Source organism: Cherax quadricarinatus, unplaced genomic scaffold (genome assembly GCF_038502225.1).
Source record: "Cherax quadricarinatus isolate ZL_2023a unplaced genomic scaffold, ASM3850222v1 Contig4, whole genome shotgun sequence".
In the NCBI taxonomy this organism is placed as follows: Eukaryota; Metazoa; Arthropoda; class Malacostraca; order Decapoda; family Parastacidae; genus Cherax; species Cherax quadricarinatus.
The window spans coordinates 347,501-370,000 of record NW_027195030.1 but is presented as its reverse complement, the minus strand read 5'-3'; the positions used below and the strand labels follow the sequence as shown (position 1 = coordinate 370,000).

At 39.1% G+C, this 22,500-nt stretch overlaps 1 protein-coding gene and 1 long non-coding RNA gene across 2 annotated transcripts in view; one reads left to right on the top strand and one right to left on the bottom strand.

The window, feature by feature from the left end:
* Window positions 1-22,500, top strand: part of Atu (Another transcription unit) — a 359,375-nt gene that overhangs the window by 6,928 nt on the left and 329,947 nt on the right. The window lies entirely within an intron of this gene.
* LOC128699498 (uncharacterized) overlaps window positions 1-22,500 on the bottom strand; it is a 238,725-nt gene that overhangs the window by 50,113 nt on the left and 166,112 nt on the right. Inside the window, exon 2 of the long non-coding RNA XR_011390999.1 lies at window positions 18,761-19,769. This is a non-coding gene — a long non-coding RNA (uncharacterized lncRNA). The remainder of the gene's footprint in view (window positions 1-18,760; window positions 19,770-22,500) is intronic.

Here is a 22,500-nt window from a genome sequence, read left to right as displayed (position 1 = left end):
TTTGTTGCCCGTTAAAATGATTCACCGCTCGTTAAGTATGGTAACACTTCCTCCTCCTCCTCCTTCCCTTGTCCTTCTCCCCTCCCTCCCCCCCTCTCTCTTTGCTATGCTCTTAAGGGTCCTATTTACCGCACTCCTTCACCTCACCCTGTACGATACTCCCCCCACATCTTCACCCCCTCCACTCTCACTCTCTCTCTCTCTCTCTCTCTCTCTCTCTCTCTCTCTCTCTCTCTCTCTCTCTCTCTCTCTCTCTCTCTCTCTCTCGCAGCCCAAATAATCATAAATCACATTTAACACGCAGTCAGTATTTTTTGCCTTGTATTATTAATTTCTTCAAGGCTTATAATAAACGAAACACGCTCTGAGAATGTCCTCTTAAACCGTAGTCTTAAAACATTCTCAAGCATTCTTTGAGGACTTTTAAGACGCATTCACTGTCAAGATGAAGGTTAGAGGTAGTCATAACAAGCCACGGAACGGGTAGGGTTTGAAGCTGTGGCGAGTGGGGCAGTCTTTTATGTACGAGGCTGTATCTCTTGGAGAGAGTGTATGTGTCTTGGGAAAGATGTGCGTGTCTTGGGGAAGTTACGTGTTTCTTGGGGAAATTGTGTCTCTTGGGGAAGTAATGTATCTCTTGGGGAAGTTATGTGTCTCTTGAGAAACTTGTCTCTTGGAGAAGTTATGTCTCCTGGGGAAGTTATGTGTCACTTGGGGAAGTTGTCTCGTGGGGAAGTTATATGTCTCGGGGAAGTTAAGTGTCTCTTGGTGAAGTTATGTCTCTTGGGGAAGTTATGTGTCTCTTGGTGAAGTTATGTGTCTCGGTGAAGTTGTGAGTCTCATGGGGAAGGTATGTGTCTCTTGATAAAGTTGTCTCTTGAGGAAGTTATGTGTCTCTTGGCGAAGTTATGTGTTTCTTGGTGAAGTTATGTCTCTTGGGGAAGTTATGTGTCTCTTGAGGAAGTTATGTGTCTCTTGGCGAAGTTATGTGTTTCTTGGTGAAGTTATGTCTCTTGGAGAAGTTATGTGTTTCTTGAGGAAGTTGTGTATCTCTTGGTGAAGTTGTGTCTCTCTTGGGGAATTTGTCTTGAAGTTATGTGTCTCTTGAAGAGGTTATGTGTCTCTTGGTGAAGTTATGTGTCTCTTGGGGAAGTTATGTGTCTCTTGAAGGTATGTGTCTTGGGGAAGTTATGTGTTTCTTGAAGAAGTTATGTGTCTCTTGGTGAAGTTATGTATCTCTTGGGGAAGTTATGTGTCTCTTGATAAGTTGTGTTTCTTGGAGAAGTTATGTGTCTCTTGGTGAAGTTGTTTCTTGGGGAAGTTATGTGTCTCGATATTGTATCTCTTGAAGAAGTTATGTGTCTCTTGGGGAAGTTATGTATCTCTTGGTGAAATTATGTGCATCTTGGGAAGTTGTGTCTCTTGAGGAAAGTGTCTCTTGGGGAGGTTATGTATCTCTTGAGGAAGCTAAGTGTCTCTTAGGAAGGTTATGTATCTCTTTGAGGAAGCTAATTGTCTCTTAGGGAGGTTATGTATCTCTTGAGGAAGGTAATTGTCTCCTAGGGAGGTTATGTATCTCTTGAGGAAGGTAATTGTCTCTTAGGGAGGTTATGTATCTCTTGAGGAAGGTAATTGTCTCTTACGGAGGTTATGTATCTCTTGAGGAAGCTAATTGTCTCTTAGGGAGGTTATGTATCTCTTGAGGAAGCTAAGTGTCTCTTAGGGAGGTTATGTATCTCTTGAGGAAGCTAAGTGTCTCTTAGGGAGGTTATGTATCTCTTGAGGAAGCTAAGTGTCTCTTAGGGAGGTTATGTATCTCTTGAGGAAGCTAAGTGTCTCTTAGGGAGGTTATGTATCTCTTGAGGAAATTGTCTCTCTTGGGGAAGTTAAGGTTCCCAAGGTCATTGTAAAACACTCCGTGCTGAGAGAGAGATAGTACTCTATATGAATATATGTTAACCAAAAATATATGAATTTTACTAGAAACTTTTAAATGTTGAAAAACTGCTGGAAATCCATATAAAAAGAAAAAAACAACGAAGGATCAGAATTTTTTATTCCACACGAAGCGTTGAATAACAGAAACATTATCTGCATGTGCAAAAAAAAAAAATCCAACAGTCATAAAACGTGAAGAAGAGCCTAAAAAGTTTTTTAAAATCCGTTTTTAAGAGCTCCCCCCAACCAAAAAAAAAAAAAAAAAAAAAAAAAGCTGGCAGTCTAGCACGCGAGGGAATCCCGCGAGCAAAATATACAGTGTAAATCACTCGACTTTACTGTAAATGTAATGTTTATCAAGCAAAACAGACAAGTTATGAAGAGATGGATTTCACTGATTACGAGGCTTCGTTTTTGTGAACTAGGAAGGGATCGTTAAATACATAATATATATATATATATATATATATGTATATATATATATATATATATATATATATATATATATATATATATATATATATATATATATATATATATATAGCGGTTAAATCTACATCTAAATGTCTAGACTCGAGTTTTTAAAGAAATATACTTAATAAATCTTTGAATTTATTGAACCGCTGTTACTGTGATCGTTACAAGATCCATTACCACCGCCACTGACCTCATTCTCGCTCTACGTGTGATAAACATGACCTCATTCTCGCTCTACGTGTGATAAACATGAGCTCATTCTCGCTCTACATGTGATAAACATGAGCTCATTCTCGCTCTACGTGTGATAAACATGAGCTCATTCTCGCTCTACGTGTGATAAACATGAGCTCATTCTCGCTCTACATGTGATAAACATGAGCTCATTCTCGCTCTACGTGTGATAAACATGAGCTCATTCTCGCTCTACGTGTGATAAACATGAGCTCATTCTCGCTCTACGTGTGATAAACATGAGCTCATTCTCGCTCTACATGTGATAAACATGAGCTCATTCTCGCTCTACGTGTGATAAACATGAGCTCATTCTCGCTCTACGTGTGATAAACATGAGCTCATTCTCGCTCTACGTGTGATAAACATGAGCTCATTCTCGCTCTACGTGTGATAAACATGAGCTCATTCTCGCTCTACGTGTGATAAACATGAGCTCATTCTCGCTCTACGTGTGATAAACATGAGCTCATTCTCGCTCTACATGTGATAAACATGAGCTCATTCTCGCTCAACATGTAATAAACATGACCTCATTCTCGCTCTACGTGTGATAAACATGAGCTCATTCTCGCTCTACGTGAGATAAAAATGAGCTCATTCTCGCTCTACGTGTGATAAACATGACCTCATTCCTGCTCTACATGTGATAAACATGAGCTCATTCTCGCTCTACATGTAATAAACATGACCTCATTCTCGCTCTACGTGTGATAAACATGAGCTCATTCTCGCTCTACGTGAGATAAAAATGAGCTCATTCTCGCTCTACGTGTGATAAACATGACCTCATTCCTGCTCTACATGTGATAAACATGAGCTCATTCTCGCTCTACGTGTGATAAACATGACCTCATTCCTGCTCTACATGTGATAAACATGAGCTCATTCTCGCTCTACGTGTGATAAACATGACCTCATTCCTGCTCTACATGTGATAAGCATGAGCTCATTCTCGCTCTACGTGTGATAAACATGACCTCATTCCTGCTCTACATGTGATAAACATGAGCTCATTCTCGCTCTACGTGTGATAAACATGACCTCATTCCTGCTCTACATGTGATAAACATGAGCTCATTCTCGCTCTACGTGTGATAAACAGTGCAGATTTAAACATTTTCTTGACCATTTCGTTGCTGGTTGGGCTGATTAACCAGGCTTGAAGCCTGTCAACACAAGGGGGTCATTAAAAGGCTACATATCTTTTAATGACCCTTCTACAACTTTCCAAAGACTGTGCTCTTTGGAAATTTGTAGAATTAGGGGTGGGTGGGATGATTATGATTGACGTTTACGCTAAAGAAGATATAAATGACGTGTTGACACTATGTAACCAACACAAAACTCGCAGTAGTGGATTCAAGGTGAACACATTCAGATTTAAAAAGAATATTGGGAAGTACTGCTGTGGCAAGAGTTGTAGATGATTGGAACAAGTTCCCATGTAAGCCTCATTGACAGGAGAATTTTAGATAGCTTTAAACACAGGTTGGGCGGGTGTGGGTGGTTTTTCTGGACCCGCCTAACATAAACCAATAGGTCTTCTGCGGTGTTTTCTTACATTTATGCTCTTATGTTTACTAACGATTAAGAATACCCTAATCCAAAATTCAGAAGTGTCATACTCAAATCATTTCACGAAAAAATACACCATACCATTAAAAAAAAAACAGAATTGCCAAATTGGCACCTACAAACTTTAACTATCCCAACCTTTTTCAGAGTAGGAAAGAACCAACGTTAAAAACTTTGAAGGTGATCGGAAGAGGCTTTCTCGAGTTATCACAAGGAAATCAAAACGGAATGACGTATAAACCTTGGTAATAAATACCGACGAGTTGGTTTAGAAAGAGCAACATAGTCGTGAAAACTACGACTCTTCAAGACTGCGGTGCTCTTCGACTCCAAGGCTGAGGGACTGATTACCTCATCTTTTGTATATAGTTCTACTGCCTTCCAATTATGTCCTTGAATTTGTATTGATAAAGCCACTGGTTGGCGAAACGTCTACAATAAAGATACTCAGATGTTGCACATATGACTAATTTTCAACTTCCTAGAAGATTACCTTGCTGAAATGGTGGTACCCAGGTTCACTCCTCAACAACTCACCACATCTTAACAGGAGATATCCTGCTGTTTACGCCTACTTTAGAAAAAGCGCCGATGAGCTGCGATATGTTCAGGAGGAAGCCTCATTATGTGCCGCTCAGATTCGTGCTTCGTTTCCCACTCCTGACAGACGAACGGAGGAATATATACTCAGCCAAACTACCACTGCTAACATCCAACACAAACTGAAGGTATCACGAAAACCACAAGACCTCTGCTCCCACAGCAAATGGAGCGAAATGGAACGACCAGAAATAAATAACTTGTCTTTCTATACATTAACCGCCACCGAGACAGAAGCCCTCAGCCTGGGACTCAAGTTCACTACCGGTGGCAACAAGAAACATCATCTGCTGGACACTGTAACCAAGAACTAACCTTTAGGTGACTCCGAGTTGCATAAGGGTGTTGTTCAGGGAATTATCACTGCTGCGACTACTGAGCCTTCAAGACCGGTCATTCCCAGAAGATACATCTAAGCACTCAGGGGCCTGGCTAACAAAAATGATATCATTACCACCTCTGACAAAGGAGGAAGAGGTGGTAATGATATCATTACTGTCGACTACAACAATAAAGTTTTCAATCTCCTCAGTGATGCCAACACATACCAGCCTGTTTCAGAATCACTGTTACTTCAAGAAACCCAAACTTTTGTTCAAAGGCCCGTAACATTTTACGAAAATCAGAACAAGGCACGAATCTACTAAAACTTACCAGGTCAACCAAAACCAGCACGCCTATATGGCCTTCCCAAAACACATAAGGCCTGGCATCCCACTACGTCCTATCACTTCGGGCATAGGGAGCGCACCACACAAGGCCTGGCATCCCACTACGTCCTATCACTTCGGGCATAGGGAGCGCACCACACAAGGCCTGGCATCTCACTACGTCCTCTCACTTTGGGCATAGGGAGCGCACCATACAGATTAGCTGGCCACCTTATCAAATACCTCTCAGTATTTCTGGACACTATCAGTCAAGCCCACCTCAAACACTCAGATGACCTCTCACGGATTTCCATCCTGAATGTCAAAAACAAAGCACGGCTTCCTTCGATGTCACAGCCCTCTTTACAAACGTTTCTACTGATGCTGCAATAAATATTCTGAGACAGGCTCACCGATAACCACGACCTTCCATTACATCTTCTAGATGTCATCAGTCTAGGACAACTGTTACAAACAAAACTTTGGGTTGGTAATGGGCAGCCCACTTTGGGGTGGTAATGCTCGCCAATCTCTTTATGGGGAACGTAGAGACCGAGAAATTCAGCAGCCTCATTCCCAACACCGTTTCCTGGTTAAAATACTTTGACGACATATTGGTTTTCTATCGGAGACATTTCAGTATCCAGACCCTCAGCAAGGGCAGTGTTGCCGAGCCATCAATAAAGCTTACACTTGAACTCGAAAAAGATAGCAAACTTACTTTCCTCGACGTCCTCCTGTGCAGGTCTCCGACAGTGACAAACTTCTTTTGAAAGTGTATAGAAAACCTACCAACAAGGACGATTTTATACACTTCTGTTTGCACCAAGACACCCACACTAACAGAGGAGTCCTCACTGGCTTTTTCTTGAGAGCTCTTCGCATCTCCAGCCCCTGTTTTCTTGAAGAAGAATGTATCTACATAACACAAGCCTTTACACATCTTCCTTTTCCATCTTTCTTCATTTGGGATTGCAGACTCAATGCACAAGTTATCCTCGGCTAAACCAACAATAGGCACTGCATGGTTGCCTAGCCATGTCCTTGAAAATTAAGTTAAGGGTGAAGAACCTATTGGTAAGTATCCATCAACTAATTTAAATTAACCACAACTTATTATTTATATAATAATTACTAATTTTATTAATAGATATTAATATTACTAATAATTATCAGTGTTTACACTACTTCCATACAAAAAAATTCCAACATAATTTTTTAGCACTATTAGTCATGGGGGGGGGAGTAAATGGAAGGCATTCATGCTTAATTCAAGGAACTGGAGCGCAAGTTAGGTTTCAGTCACAACATAAAACTACTACTACTACTGTGGAAAATAATTTCCCAATATTATGCTGTGTAAATAAACCTGATGAAAAGTGTATTTTTAAAAGAAGAGAATGGAGCCGACAGGGAGGCTCTGCGCATTCTCAAGAAAAACTCGCCATTTTGTTTGAATTGGACACTAACGGTAGTGTATAATGGGAAGAATTTTCGTGCTCTAGAGGTTAAAATTAGGTTGACACCTCTCAAATAGGAGGCGAAATTGTTGGATGTGCATTCCTGCATAACTTGAGATATCAGGCGACTGGACAAGACAGCTCCAGGAACCTCAGATAAGTCTTATGTTGTAACTTGGCCAGTGTTATTTTCATAGATAGACAGTGAGGTTTTCTGAGTATGATACACATTAATCTCCAGTCAAATTGGTGAGTGATTTTAAGATATTCTCCTTCTGTTATGTATATATATATATATATATATATATATATATATATATATATATATATATATATATATATATATAATCATTTATTATTTTTAATATACAGTCCACAAATTTATATATTTTCCAGCATTCCTGGTGTATGTATATTTCATTTATAATTAATAGGTCCAGAGCAACTTGTGGATATGACAGTGGTAGGTATCGAAGGGGGACATTTTTTGCGACCTAGGTGTCCCAAATTCCTACTTGTCTAACTGATAAATAATAATTATCTGTGTTCATTTACTGTTATGTACATAATGATACATTCAGTTAAATGTAATTTTCCACAACTACTACTACTACTACTACTACTACTACTACTAATAATAATAATAATAATAATAATAATAATAATAATAATAATGATAATTAAAAAAATGAGGATGGGAGCTGTCCCGTGTACGCCAATTGACCATTAAGTTTGCACAGTAGAATTCCTCCTGGAAAGCATTGAGGTAAATATGAGAACGATTTATCAGCGTTGTAGAAGCAGAGTTGTCATCGCGGTGTCTGATACCCGGGTGCATATGAGGCCTTCCACCCCTTAGACATTTTCCAGTACGCATGAGCGTCATGATAATGTTTAACGCAAAAAAAAAAAGATGCAGTCCTATCGACAGGATAGTTAATGTTAAAACCACGTCGGACCGGCTCAATGAAGTCAGTGACGCTTAAATCGTTAATAAACATCTTAAACTTAACATTACTCCTAAGAAGTTACAGTATTTTTTCTGACCACAGTAAGTGGTACATGAACATCGTACATTCTTGCCGAGCAGACGAACTCAGCTAAAACATTGTATAAGAGAACACATCATTATCTGGGATGTAGGAACTGGTTGTGTTACGGGGGGGATAAGATAGGCTTCCATTAATCCAATTTGAAGCAGCGTTGTGTAACCCTTGTGTGTTTAGCGCTTAGTTATGATTGCAATAATAATAATAATAATACTAATAATAATCCATTTTAAAGCCGTTACCGCTAATTCATTCTACTGGAAACTGAAGAATTATTCGTCCATTATTCTAAACTAGAGATAAATTATACACCCAATATGAACGAAGATTTCCATGAACGTGGAGACCGATCCGACTAACAAAAATAATAAAAGCCCCTCATTACCAAGTAACAAAAAACCAGTCTCCTAAAACCCACACAAACTGATCAGGCCACTTAAGCTTTTCTTACCTCTCTCTTCCCATCTTAAAATCTTTTATTTGTCCACTGCTCTATCCTATCGTGAGCCTCTTCCTCTCCCCATTCTTGCAGTCCCACCTATGGCCTGCAGAAATTATGATCCGTGCGTCAGTATCGTTAAGCATCGTTACCTACGACAAGAGAATGCAGTTTTAACTCATTAGTGCATAATGGTGTAGGCTATTAATGAGAATTATTGTGCATGGCGGGTGTCGGGAGATGTCTGTAAGGTATTTAGAGTATCTTGATGATGTTTGGAAGATCATGTGCGTGTCTGGATGATATCTGGAAGATTTGTGTATATCTGGACGATGTCTTGAACAACTTACGTGTGCCTGGAAGATTTTGTTTGTGTCTGGAAGCCCTTGTGTGTGCCTGGGAGATTTTGTTTGTGTCTGGAAGACCTTGTGTGTGTCTGAAAGAATTTATTTGTATCTAGACGATGTCTGAAAAATCTTGTGATTTGTCTCTGGAAAATGTCAGGAAGCTGTGTCAATGTCAGGGAAAATATCTAGACTATTGAGCAGTACTTTCCTTGTAGTAACTAGGAGTAATAAAGTTCCGTTAATACCGTACTAAAATCACCTGGAATTTGCGCTGTATGACTCACGGGTTTAACGCTTCCCGATGATTATAATAATTACATGAATTTAATTATAGGAGTACCGATCACTGATCGGGCTTTTTTCCCCCCTCCCCACACAAACAAAGACAGGATGTTCCAGAGATGGAACACAGAAACAAGGGGTCACAATTGGAAGTTAAAGACTCCGATGAGCCAAAGGGATGTTGGGAAGTATTTCTTCATTTATAGAGTTGTCAGGAAGTGGAATAGCCTAGGAAGTGACGTAGTGGTTTGATAAGGTTTGATAAAACTCATGAAGCAGGGACAGAGAGGACCTAGTAGCGATCAATGAAGAGGCGGGGTCAGGAGCTATGAATCGACCCCTGCAACCACAAATAGGTGCGTGCACATAGGCACAAACACACACACACATTATATATATATATATATATATATATATATATATATATATATATATATATATATATATATATATACAAAATATACATGTGCTGAATAGGTAAAATTGATCAGTTAGCAAGAACTCATTTAATACTAGGTTATTAAGTCCTTTCTAAAACTTTCTTCATTTATGTTAATATAAAAATTAATAATTTTGTAACAAAAGAACCTTAGGAAACTTACCAATCTTTATTATAACCAGTGCAATTTAATTTAGCCTAAGCCATTTAAATATAATTTAGATACGTTTTCAGTAATTTAATAAACAAACACAATGAAATATATTTTTTTGTTAGGTTAAGAATGATTTTTGCAAAATTATTGCTTTCACAAATTTTCGCTTGCCTTATTCGGCAAGAAGAGCGTCGCTATTTAAGCCAGAATCGCAAGTTGTACCTATTCGGTACGACATATATATATATATATATATATATATATATATATATATATATATATATATATATATATATATATATATATATATATATATATATATATATATATATATATATATATATATATATATTTCTTTCAACGTACCAGCCGTATCCCACTGAGGTGGCGTGGCCCAAAAGAAAAAACTAACGTTTCTCTTTTTAAATTTGGTAATATATACAGGAGAAGGGGTTACTAGCCCCTTGCTCCCGGCATTTTAGTCGTCTCTTACAACACGCATGGCTTACGGAGGAAGAATTCTGTTCCACTTCCCCATGGAGGATGTATATATATATATATATATATATATATATATATATATATATATATATATATATATATATATATATATATCTATTATATGTATATATTATATATATCTAGGTAGTAGGTTGGTAGACAGCAACCGCCCAGGGAGGTACTACCGTCCTGCCAAGTGAGTGTAAAACGAAAGCCTGTAATTGTTTTACATGATGGTAGGATTGCTGGTGTCCTTTTTTCTGTCTCATGAACATGCAAAATTTCAGGTACGTCTTGCTACTTCTACTTACACTCAGGTCACACTACACATACATGTACAAGCGTATATATACATACCCCTCTGGGTTTTCTTCTATTTTCTTTCTAGTTCTTGTTCTTGTTTATTTCCTCTTATCTCCATGGGGAAGTTCTCCATGGGGAAGTGGAACAGAATTCTTCCTCCGTAGGCCATGCGTGTTGTAAGAGGCGACTAAAATGCCGGGAGCAAGGGGCTAGTAACCCCTTCTCCTGTATATATTACTAAATTTGAAAGGAGAAACTTTGGTTTTTTCTTTTGGGCCACCCTGCCTCGGTGGGATACGGCCGGTGTGTTGAAAGAAAGAATATGTATTTATATATATATATATATATATATATATTTATATATATATATATATATATATTTATATATATATATATATATTTATATATATATATATGCAATAAGATCACAGTAAACAGGTGATTTCAGAATATGCAAAACAACCACTCTGAAAGAATAGAGAAATTCCAAGCGCTTTCGTGACTACTCACATTATCAAGGAACTAGTTCCTTGATAATGTGAGTAGTCACGAAAGCGCTTGGAATTTCTCTATTCTTTCAGAGTGGTTGTTTTGCATATATATATATATATATATATATATATATATATATATATATATATATATATATATATATATATATATATATATATATATATATATATATATAATGTGCATATATATTGTATGTATATATTATATATATATTATATATATGTATATTATATATATATATGTATATTATATATATATATATATATATATATATATATATATATATATATATATATATATATATATATATATATATATATATATATATATATATATATATATAATGTGCATATATATTGTATGTATATATTATATATATGTATATTATATATATATATATATATATATATATATATATATATATATATATATATATATATATATATATATATATATTATATATTATATATATATTATATATATGGCGTGCCGAATATTTAAAACTGGTCAATTAGCAAGAACTCATTTAAAATTAATTCCTTTCTAAAATTTTCTCTTATACGTTTAAAGATATATTTTTTTTCATTAATGTTGATGTAAAAATTTATAATTTTGCACCAAAAAGGACTTAGAAAACTTACCTAACCTTATTATAACAAGAACAATTTATTTTAGCCTAACCCAACTAAATATATTTTAGATTTGTTTACAATAATTTAATACTAAACAAACACAGTGAAATATATTTTTTTCGTTAGGTTCAGAATGATTTTGGCGAAATTATTGCATACACAAATTTTCGCTTGTCCTATATGGCAAGATGAGCGTTGCTATTTAAGCCAAGATCGCAAGTTCTGCCTATTCGGCACGACATATATATATATATATATATATATATATATATATATATATATATATATATATATATATATATATATATATATATATATATATATATATATATATATATATATATAGTTAAATTCCTAAATCAGTTGAAGGCTGGACACGCCTGGTGTTTAGCGTTACATTCTCGTGGATCTCAGATGCACAGACGTACCTTGACATACCTGTATCTACCTGCTATGAGGGATGAAGATATTACCCCAAGATGGCGCTCTGTGACGAAATATCTGGCTAAGAATTTCGTTGCCTGATCTGAATAAACGTAAATTTATATGCACATATTGTAATGTTTTTATATACGAACACTAAAAATATCATTTGATATCGGATTATGAAAATCTCGATTTAAAAACACTGATATTTAAGGGGAAAAAATTCTGAAACTCTAGAATTATTTCAGACCTGATAATAATTTTATTTTCAAACAAAAGCGGGAGGAGGTCTGAAATTTTCAGCAGAATGTTTTTATAACTTTCTTAAATTATGGGTATTTGAGAGGGCATTGATACTGCTTGTCAGATGTTGTGGTATTAGTCTCGGTACTGCTTGTCTGATGTGGTATTGGTCTTGGTACTGCTTGTCTGGTATTGTGGTATTAGAGAGGGCCCTGATACTGCTTGTCTGGTATTGTGGTATTAGAGAGGGCCCTGATACTGCTTGTCTGGTATTGTGGTATTAGAGAGGGCCCTGATACTGCTTGTGTGGTATTGTGGTATTAGAGAGGGCCCTGGTACTGCTTGTCTGGTGTGTTTTGACTTTTCTCAACCCTTGACCTTCACACTTCCGTCAGACATCAGGTGTTCAACACCCCTCCAGAGAATCTCCTGAGTGGCACTCGAGCTACGGCGTGAGTGCCAGGAAATGCTCAAATGGAGTTGGAGTCACCGTGCCCTTGTCATAGGGCTGCTTATGACGAATGCTCACCGTGCCCCGCCATAGGGCTGTAAATGGTACATCACTGGTACAGATTCCGGCAATCTTTCGTGAGCCACTGAAGACCCGGACTAGGACCCGTTCTGGCAAACCTACATGAACATAAACATTTTGACCCTGTAGGAACCTTGAGGTGGAGGGACTTAGAACATAAGAACATAAGAAAGGAGGAACACTGCAGGAGGCTCGCCGGCGCATACTAGGCAGGTCCTTTACAATTCATCCCACCAACAAAACATTTGCCCAACCCAATCCTCAATGCCACCCAAGAAATAAGCTCTGATGTGAAAGTCCCACTCAAATCCAACCCCTCCCACTCATGTACTTATCCAACCCAAATTTGAAACTACCCAAAGTCCCAGCCTCAATAACCCAACTAGGTAGACTGTTCCACTCATCAACTACCCTATTTCCAAACCAATACTTTCCTATGTCCTTTCTAAATCTAAACTTATCTAATTTAAATCCATTACTGCGGGTTCTCTCTTGGAGAGACATCCTCAAGACCTTATTAATATCCCCTTTATTAATACCTATCTTCCACTTATACACTTCGATCAGGTCTCCCCTCATTCTTCGTCTAACAAGTGAATGTAACTTAAGAGTCTTCAATCTTTCTTCATAAGGAAGATTTCTAATGCTATGTATTAATTTAGTCATCCTACGCTGAATGTTTTCTAACGAATTTATGTCCATTCTGTAATATGGATACCAGAACTGAGCTGCATAATCTAGGTGAGGCCTTACTAATGATGTATAAAGCTGCAGTATGACCTCTGGACTTCTGTTGCTTACACTTCTTGATATAAATCCCAGTAATCTATTTGCCTTATTACGTACGCTTAGGCATTGCTGTCTTGGTTTAAGGTTGCTGCTCACCATAACCCCCAAGTCCTTTTCGCAATCTGTATGGCTAAGTTCTACATCATTTAACTTATAAGTACTAGGGTTATGGGCACTCCCAAGCTTCAGAACCTTGCATTTATCTACATTGAACTGCATCTGCCACTTTTCTGACCAAGAATAGAGTTTGTTTAAATCCTCCTGAAGTTCCATAACATCTACGTTTGAATCAATTATCCTACCTATCTTTGTGTCATCGGCGAATTTGCTCATATCACTAGTAATTCCCTCATCAAGATCATTGATATATATTATAAACAACAACGGACCCAAGACTGATCCCTGTGGAACGCCACTTGTTACAGATCCCCACTCGGATTTAACCCCATTTATGGACACTCTCTGCTTCCTGTCAGTGAGCCATGACTCGATCCACGAGAGCACTTTTCCCCCAATGCCATGAGCTGCCACTTTCTTTAACAGTCTATGGTGCGGAACTCTATCAAAAGCCTTACTAAAATCTAAGTAAATAATATCAAATTCTTTATCGTGGTCAACAGCCTCAAAAGCTTTACTGAAGAAAGTTAATAAATTAGTTAGACAAGACCGGCCTCTTGTGAATCCATGCTGAGTATCATTAATCAAGCTATGCTTATCGAGATGGCTTCTTATAATCTCAGCTCTAATTAACTCTAGTAATTTGCCTACAATTGAGGTCAGGCTTATTGGGCGGTAATTTGACGGTAACGACTTGTCCCCTGTTTTAAAAATAGGAATTACATTAGCCATCTTCCACATATCAGACACTACACCTGTTTGAAGAGTTAAATTAAAAATATTAGTTAATGGTTCACAGAGTTTCATTTTGCATTCCTTAAGAACCCTTGAAAAAACCTCATCAGGACCCGGCGACTTATTTTGCTTCAGTCTGTCTATCTGCTTCACAACCATTTCACTAGTGACTGTGATGTTACATAATTTATCTTCTTCTGGCCCACTATAAAAATTAATTACTGGAATATTGTTAGTGTCTTCCTGTGTAAAAACTGAGAGAAAATAATTAAAAAATCGAGCACATTTCATTCTCTTTGTCAGTAAGGTGCCCATAAATTAGACACATATGCAACTCTTGGGTATCTTTATTGAGGAAACGTTTCGCCACACAGTGGCTTCATCAGTCCATACGTAGGAGAAACTTGAAGAATAGGAGGAGAATGAGGTAATCAGTCCCTCAACCTTGAGTCGATGTGGTCAGTCCATCAATCTCCTCCTGTTCTTCAAGTTTCTCCTACGTATGGACTGATGAAGCCACTGTGTGGCGAAACGTTTCCTCAATAAAGATACCCAAGAGTTGCATATGTGTCTAATTTATCAGCATGTCGGTTCTCTGAACCATTCATCTACAAAAAGGTGCCCATAGTTTTTTTTAAGGGGACGTATCTTATCTCTAACTTTTGTTCTATAGACCTGGAAAAAACTTTTTGGGTTAGTTTTAGAATCCCTAGCAACTTTAATTTCATAGTCCCTTTTAGCTTTTCTTATCCCCTTTTTAATGTCCCTCTTAATGTCAATATACTGTTTCATAAGATGACCCTCACCTCTTTTGATACGCCTATAAATTCCTTTCTTATGCCCTAGTAGATATTTCAGCCTATTATTCATCCATTTTGGGTCATTTCTATTTGATCTGATTTCTTTATAAGGGATAAACGTTCTTTGAGCAGCATGTATAGTGTTCAGAAAACTGTCATATTGATAGCTCACTTCTTTACCCCAGTCAACAGATGATAAGTGTTCTCTAAGCCCATCGTAATCTGCTAAGCGAAAATCTGGGACTGTTACTGAGTTATCGCTACTATCGTAGGAATTGCAGGTACCATTATATTTCATTGCATCAAACTTGATTACATCCCATTTTCTACATTTTATAGCGGGTCTTTCTGGATATAATAATCACGATTTCTTCCTCGTCTCGTGCCGGACTGAGAACGCAACTTAATGGGCGAAATGTTTCCACAATAAAGGTTCCCAAATGTTGAAAAAACGTCTAATTCTTCAGTTTCGAGAATGCCATTGCATAATTCCTCCAGTTACTTCAACATTACCTTACTGTTGTGCTCATGCATTCGGAAAGAGATCAGAGTCTCTATATAGTAGGTTCCTCGATAAGAATTTGCAATCGTGGCTTTCCAGTTAAGTCCGATGACGACTTTGCAAGTTACCTTGACGAAAAACCACAGTGTATGGCAGGAAGACGCATGGCACAAAGCAAACCTTTATTATAAACGACGTTTCGACCTGTATAGAGCTTTATCAAGGCATGATGACGCTCTCCTGAGGAAAATGTCCTTTATTACAAAATGCAGCAAGTGACTTTCTACTTGTCGGAAATGCTTGCCATCCTGCGCTAGTTATCTTACACCTTCTTCTTCTAATAATAATAATAATAATACTTTTATTATATTCAGAAATGGGTTAGAGCTGGTGTAGAGTTCAATTGCTGAGGAGAGAGCTATCTCCCTCACTACGTCGTCAGGATCAACAGCTCGTCACCCAGCCGTCAGAAACTTAGTCATAAAACTCCATAATAAAAGAGAGGATACTCCTTGAGAAGCCATTACAGCGTGTGCTAAAACTGACTTACGCTTCCCGTGTTGCCTTGGATGACGGTGGTGGCGTAGTTGCTGGGTATCCACTATCGCAACCAGACCTGCCCTTAGGCAGGTCTGGTTGCGATAGTGGATATCCTCACTTCGTGAGCACACGGAGGGTCGAGCCTCCATCACAAACAAAAAATATCAATAAAAAATGGGATAACAGAAATACCTAACAGATTTCGTGGATTTTCATGAGCATTTTCCTTGGAAGTTTGCTGAAAAAAATAGTCCCGACGTTCATTGACGATATTTTTTAAGCATAAATTAGAGGGATTATATGAAGGCGCGTACATGAAGAAGCATTGTAGTAGGCCTCCTGACCTACACTTGATGGATCATATGCAGAGGCCTACACATGCTCAAGTGTACTGTACTTACACAAAGGTGTACTGTACTACACAAGGTCAGGTGTACTGTACTACACAAGGTCAGGTGTACTGTACTACACAAGGTCAGGTGTACTGTACTACACAAGGTCAGGTGTACTGTACTACACAAGGTCAGGTGTACTGTACTACACAAGGTCAGGTGTACTGTACTACAAGGTCAGGTGTACTGTACTACACAAGGTCAGGTGTACTGTACTACACAAGGTCAGGTGTACTGTACTACACAAGGTCAGGTGTACTGTACTACACAAGGTCAGGTGTACTGTACTACACAAGGTCAGGTGTACTGTACTACACAAGGTCAGGTGTACTGTACTACACAAGGTCAGGTGTACTGTACTACACAAGGTCAGGTGTACTGTACTACACAAGGTCAGGTGTACTGTACTACACAAGGTCAGGTGTACTACACAAGGTCAGGTGTACTACACAAGGTCAGGTGTACTGTACTACACAAGGTCAGGTGTACTGTACTACACAAGGTCAGGTGTACTGTACTACACAAGGTCAGGTGTATTGTACCTACACAAGGTCAGGTGTACTGTACTACACAAGGTAAGGTGTACTGTACTACACAAGGTCAGGTGTACTGTACCTACACAAGGTCAGGTGTACTGTACTACACAAGGTCAGGTGTACTGTACTACACAAGGTCAGGTGTACTGTACTACACAAGGTCAGATGTACTGTACTACACAAGGTCAGGTGTACTGTACTACACAAGGTCAGGTGTACTGTACTACACAAGGTCAGGTGTACTGTACTACACAAGGTCAGGTGTACTGTACTACACAAGGTCAGGTGTACTGTACTACACAAGGTCAGGTGTACTGTACTACACAAGGTCAGGTGTACTGTACTACACAAGGTCAGGTGTATTGTACCTACACAAGGTCAGGTGTACTGTACTACACAAGGTAAGGTGTACTGTACTACACAAGGTCAGGTGTACTGTACCTACACAAGGTCAGGTGTACTGTACTACACAAGGTCAGGTGTACTGTACCTACACAAGGTCAGGTGTACTGTACTACACAAGGTCAGGTGTACTGTACTACACAAGGTCAGGTGTACTGTACTACACAAGGTCAGGTGTACTGTACTCGACCTAAACATTCCCACATTTCCTTCAAACCGTAAATTAATGTTATAACAATGGTATTAAAGTCAATTACCGACAATGTTTGGTACAAGGTCACAAGTACAACTAATTTTATTTTGGCAACTTTTGATAAAGTTCCTGGAGAGCGAAACGTTGCCACAATAAAATGTCGCATTAGTTGCACTTGTGTCGTTTTACCTCACAGAGCAATTATGAAAACAGTTGATTTTTTCCCCGCAATACTTTCACTTCTGATTTTAAGCGCTTTCGTGAAATCTGAATATCTGTAAACACGTTATGTCAACAGTGTAATACTTGCGTTGTTTATAGGTAGATATTAGATTTATCAGGAAACAGGACAAGTGTTTTCTGACGCGGGTCTTGGTCATATGATGACCCACAGCTGGAGCTTTCGGTCATCTGACCGAGGCCTTCCACTGGCTTACCCCTCAGCCCCTTTAAAAATTATGGTTATGATTATAACCCGCGAGGCCATTGTGTAATATATGACGTTATAGCTCTATTTTATAGGCAAGATCACTGGCCAAGCCTAGTCACGTGACCCCCCTTTGAACTACACACGTAGGCCGCCGGCTAGAGGCCTGACCCTCAGACTCGACCAGGCCTAGCAGACGGGCAGCCATCGATAGGCTGGGCTCCACTACGATTATACAATACAACGCCTCTATAACAATTCAACAGCTGTTCCCTTGATACCATCGCTTCTCCTTTCGAATCCCTTAACAATTCTTGTATTTCCTTCACTTGTTTAGTGGTTATTGCAGTGATCTAATATTTGTTCCACGTGTATTTGTTCCAGTCATCTAGTATGTCCTTCTCGTTTGTTACTTTTACCTACCCAGTGTTATTTTCCTTTACCCTCTCACAATCTGAATTTATCCAACTTTAAATCTATACAGAAGCCTAAACATAGATACAAACAGAATAAGAGACAATAAGACTTACTGTTGATGTCTGAAAAAGTTGCGACGTCTGAGATGTCTGAGGAGATACCGACGTCGATGAGGGCGGCGTCTGGAGTGTTGTGGGTAAGACTCATAAAGAAATGGTTCATTAGGAGGAGCTGAGCGGCCACCATTCTGCTGCCTGCCGCCGCCTCCGCCACCCACGGGAGTACTCCACCATCCCACGACCTTCCACACCTTCAAGAGTTTACCTACCCTGGAGGGTAGTAGTGATGATGGTGGAGTGTGTGTGGGAACGAGCAGAGGCCGCCACCTCCCACCTCCCCCAACCCCTCCTGAGTGTTCCTCCCTCAGGAAGTTGTTGCTGGGGTTAAGGGAGGTGACAATGCGTGTTCCTTCTACAAGATATGGTGGCAAGCAGGTAGAGGAGACTTCTTATCTGGACGTGTGTTCTGGCTTCAATAGGTGTTGGTGACGGAGATACACGGAGGATATACAACCTCTTCTCTTAACGATGTTTCTGCTTTATTTGACGGCAGTCGTCTACGATCTCACCTTCCCAAGTTCACGACGACTCGCAAATAATTGCTAATCCGTGCATATAAAAGCTTGTGTGGACGGATGACTTCACTAAGTGGGATTTCTGCACTGGAATCTGTGCCATTGTAAATGCTCGTAAACCCAGTCTCTTTAAAGAACTCAAATGCCGTACGTCAACATTAGCAAATGTCTCCGCTTCGGACAGGAAGGTTTTTCACTCACTTGCTGGTCCATTATCTGCATGACTTGGCAGTCTCAGCTCACAAGAGTCCCCCGCTGAGCACCGGTAAGACTTGCTCTCATGCCTCGGAGTCCACAGCTGAGAGTCGGTACTCTCCTAGAATAGAGTCTGAAACTATAGCCATGCCACTTGTTGCAACGCACCTTGTTCAGACACTCATGGTTCAGCACCACAGTCACTTCTCAAGGAATCTCAGTCTAGAATATCGAAATACTCATTCACCTGGAGTCAATACAAGCATATGCAACGTCACATTGTTTTTGTGTAGCTGCAATACAAAAAACTGTTAGTATAATCAGCAAAGGCAGTGCAAACAAATATACAGATTAACCTGCAGTATCGCAAAATATAATAATTCATTTTTACTACGAACGCGTGGATAGAAACTTAGAGGTCCTTTTATGCATTTTTTTTTCATTTTGTGAGCAGTATTAGACATGGTATTAAATACTGATAGATTTGTAAATAAGAAACATGTATAGTGCTAGTATATTTATTGAGACGTTTCATTCACAGGAGTTTTATCAGTCCAAAACATAAGGACCCGTCCATGAGGCTGAGCAAGCTGGCATTACAGCACGAGAGGTGAAACTCAAATATTGATAGGTCTTCTCTCTCTCTCTCTCTCTCTCTCTCTCTCTCTCTCTCTCTCTCTCTCTCTCTCTCTCTCTCTCTCTCTATCTATCTATCTATCTATCTATCTATCTATCTGCCTGCCCTGTCGTGGGCAGGAGACAGGAATTAATAGTGATCAGGAAAGGTGGTGTCAGGTGCCGAGGTGCGAGGGTCACTCCTCTGATCACAGTCACCAGACGAGGCAGAAGCAATTCTGCTGAAAATTCTGAAATATGAGGGGTACCAGTGTTATGGGAGCCAGTGTTGATGTATCATGAGGCCAGACTTATCAGTCTGAGGATGATGTCAGTGAGGTTGACTTCTGAAGACGATGTTAGCGAGGGGTTGATGTTTGAAGATGATGTCGGTAAGGCTGATGTCTCAAATCCTTGTTATTGCAACTATCAACATCATCACTGGTGGCTTCATTATATACAAATTTTCGGCAAAATTGGTTATACACATTATAAAAACTGGAATAAAATAAAAAACAAAAAGTCATTGCCGTATACTGTACAGTGGTTGACATATTTCACCAAAAACTCGCACTTCCGGCTCCATCTGCCTTTTCTTCGCTCAGTTGTGACTTGACAGTGATCCAAGACTGGCCGAAACATCATTTGAGGTTCCTCTCCCAAGTGCACTTGTTTGGTTAGGTTAGGTAAGATTTGTCGAAACAGGACAAGTGTTTCCTGACGCGGGTCTTAGTTATATGATGACCGGCCACTGGAGCTGTTGGTCATCTGATCGAGGTCTTCCGCTGGCTTACCCCTCCACCTCTTTAAAAATTAAGGTTATGACTGTAATCAATTAATAATAATTTGTTAAGCTGCTATGTGATAGTGGCCCCGCTCCACTATACCTGACTCCAACTCTACTGACCTCTGTATCTCCCTGTTTGCTCCCATCTCTGTATTGGATTAATGGAGCTCCTGTGAGCGAAACTTCTCGTTATCATAATACTAATGCTTATGTCTTCTTTATGTGTTAGTAAAGTTTGTAACGGTTTCGTTGCGTTTGTCCACAGGATTTTGTCACCTGGTGGCACTCCAGTGAGGCTTTACAATGACCAGTAATACCTGTTTGAGATGCTTCTTGAACCACGAAAAATGAAATGCAAAAATCAGCATTCTTCGCTTTTTCCTTTTCACACACGAACCTTGAAGCTTCACACACACACACACACACACGCACACGCATACCCACCCATAGACACAGACAAACAGACACACACACACTTTATACATAGCGAGCATTATTTACATCATAGGGAAACGCTAAACCCATAGGGATCATGCAACGCCTGGGGAAAAGGGGCTGAATCAGGTTTGATTCGAGGAAATGGAGGCTGCCTCCAAATCTTTGGATGATCTCTTCACCTCTATCAAGGTACTGTTCAAAGCTTTTTAAAGATCTCAAGCTGTTTCAGCTTAGTATATACGATGAATTTGTCTTCAAGGAGGATGGTTTAATGCTGGTAGAGGGCTCTTGATTCAAGGAACTACAGCTACCCTCTCCGTCCTTGAATGAAACCCATCTACCTGGCATTTGGTAAGGGCTGATTGGTTGTATTCCTGGTTATCAAACCCATCAACCTTGATCAACCACACATCAAGGCTGTACGTAACCTACTCAACACAACCAAGAATACTTCCTATAATATGATCTAAAAAGTAAACATCTACGTTTATTTACAAAACGTTTCGCTCTCTGATGAAATATCGGTCATATGATCATTAAGATACATGTGCAAGAGTTGGATAGCTTTACTGTTGAAACGTTTCGCCTACACAGTAGGCTTCTTCAGTTAAATACAGAGGCAGCAGGTGTAGTAGTGATAGAAGATGATGTAATCAGTCCCTCATCCTTGGAGAAATAGTATTTGAGCTGGTCAGTCTCCCTCAGCTTGGAGAAGAGCTCAACTTCAAGGTTGAGGGACTGATTACATCATCTTATTTCACTACTACACCTGCTGCTTCTGTATCTGACTGAAGAAGCCTACTGTGTAGGTGAAACGTTTCAACAGTAAAGCTGTCCAAAGGTTGCACATGTGTCTTAGTCATCAGCCTGTCGCTATGTTATTCAATCTTCGGTATACCGATCATATTGTCTAAGAAAGATGTAAGTCAAAATGAAGACGTTTTAGCTTGATATTTTCCCACTTTGTTTATATATTTTATCATAAATGTAAGACCAAGAGATGTTTCCTGAGTGTGGACACGCGAAGGAGAGTAGTAAAACATCACTGGGTTGGTGGTAAGATGGGTCTCTAGCCTCGTGGCTTCACTCCAACTGGTTTATCTGGCGCATTAAGCTCCATTTATAAGCACTAAAGGTACCCAAGACACCTAAACAGGGAGGTTTGTATACTTTATTATATATAC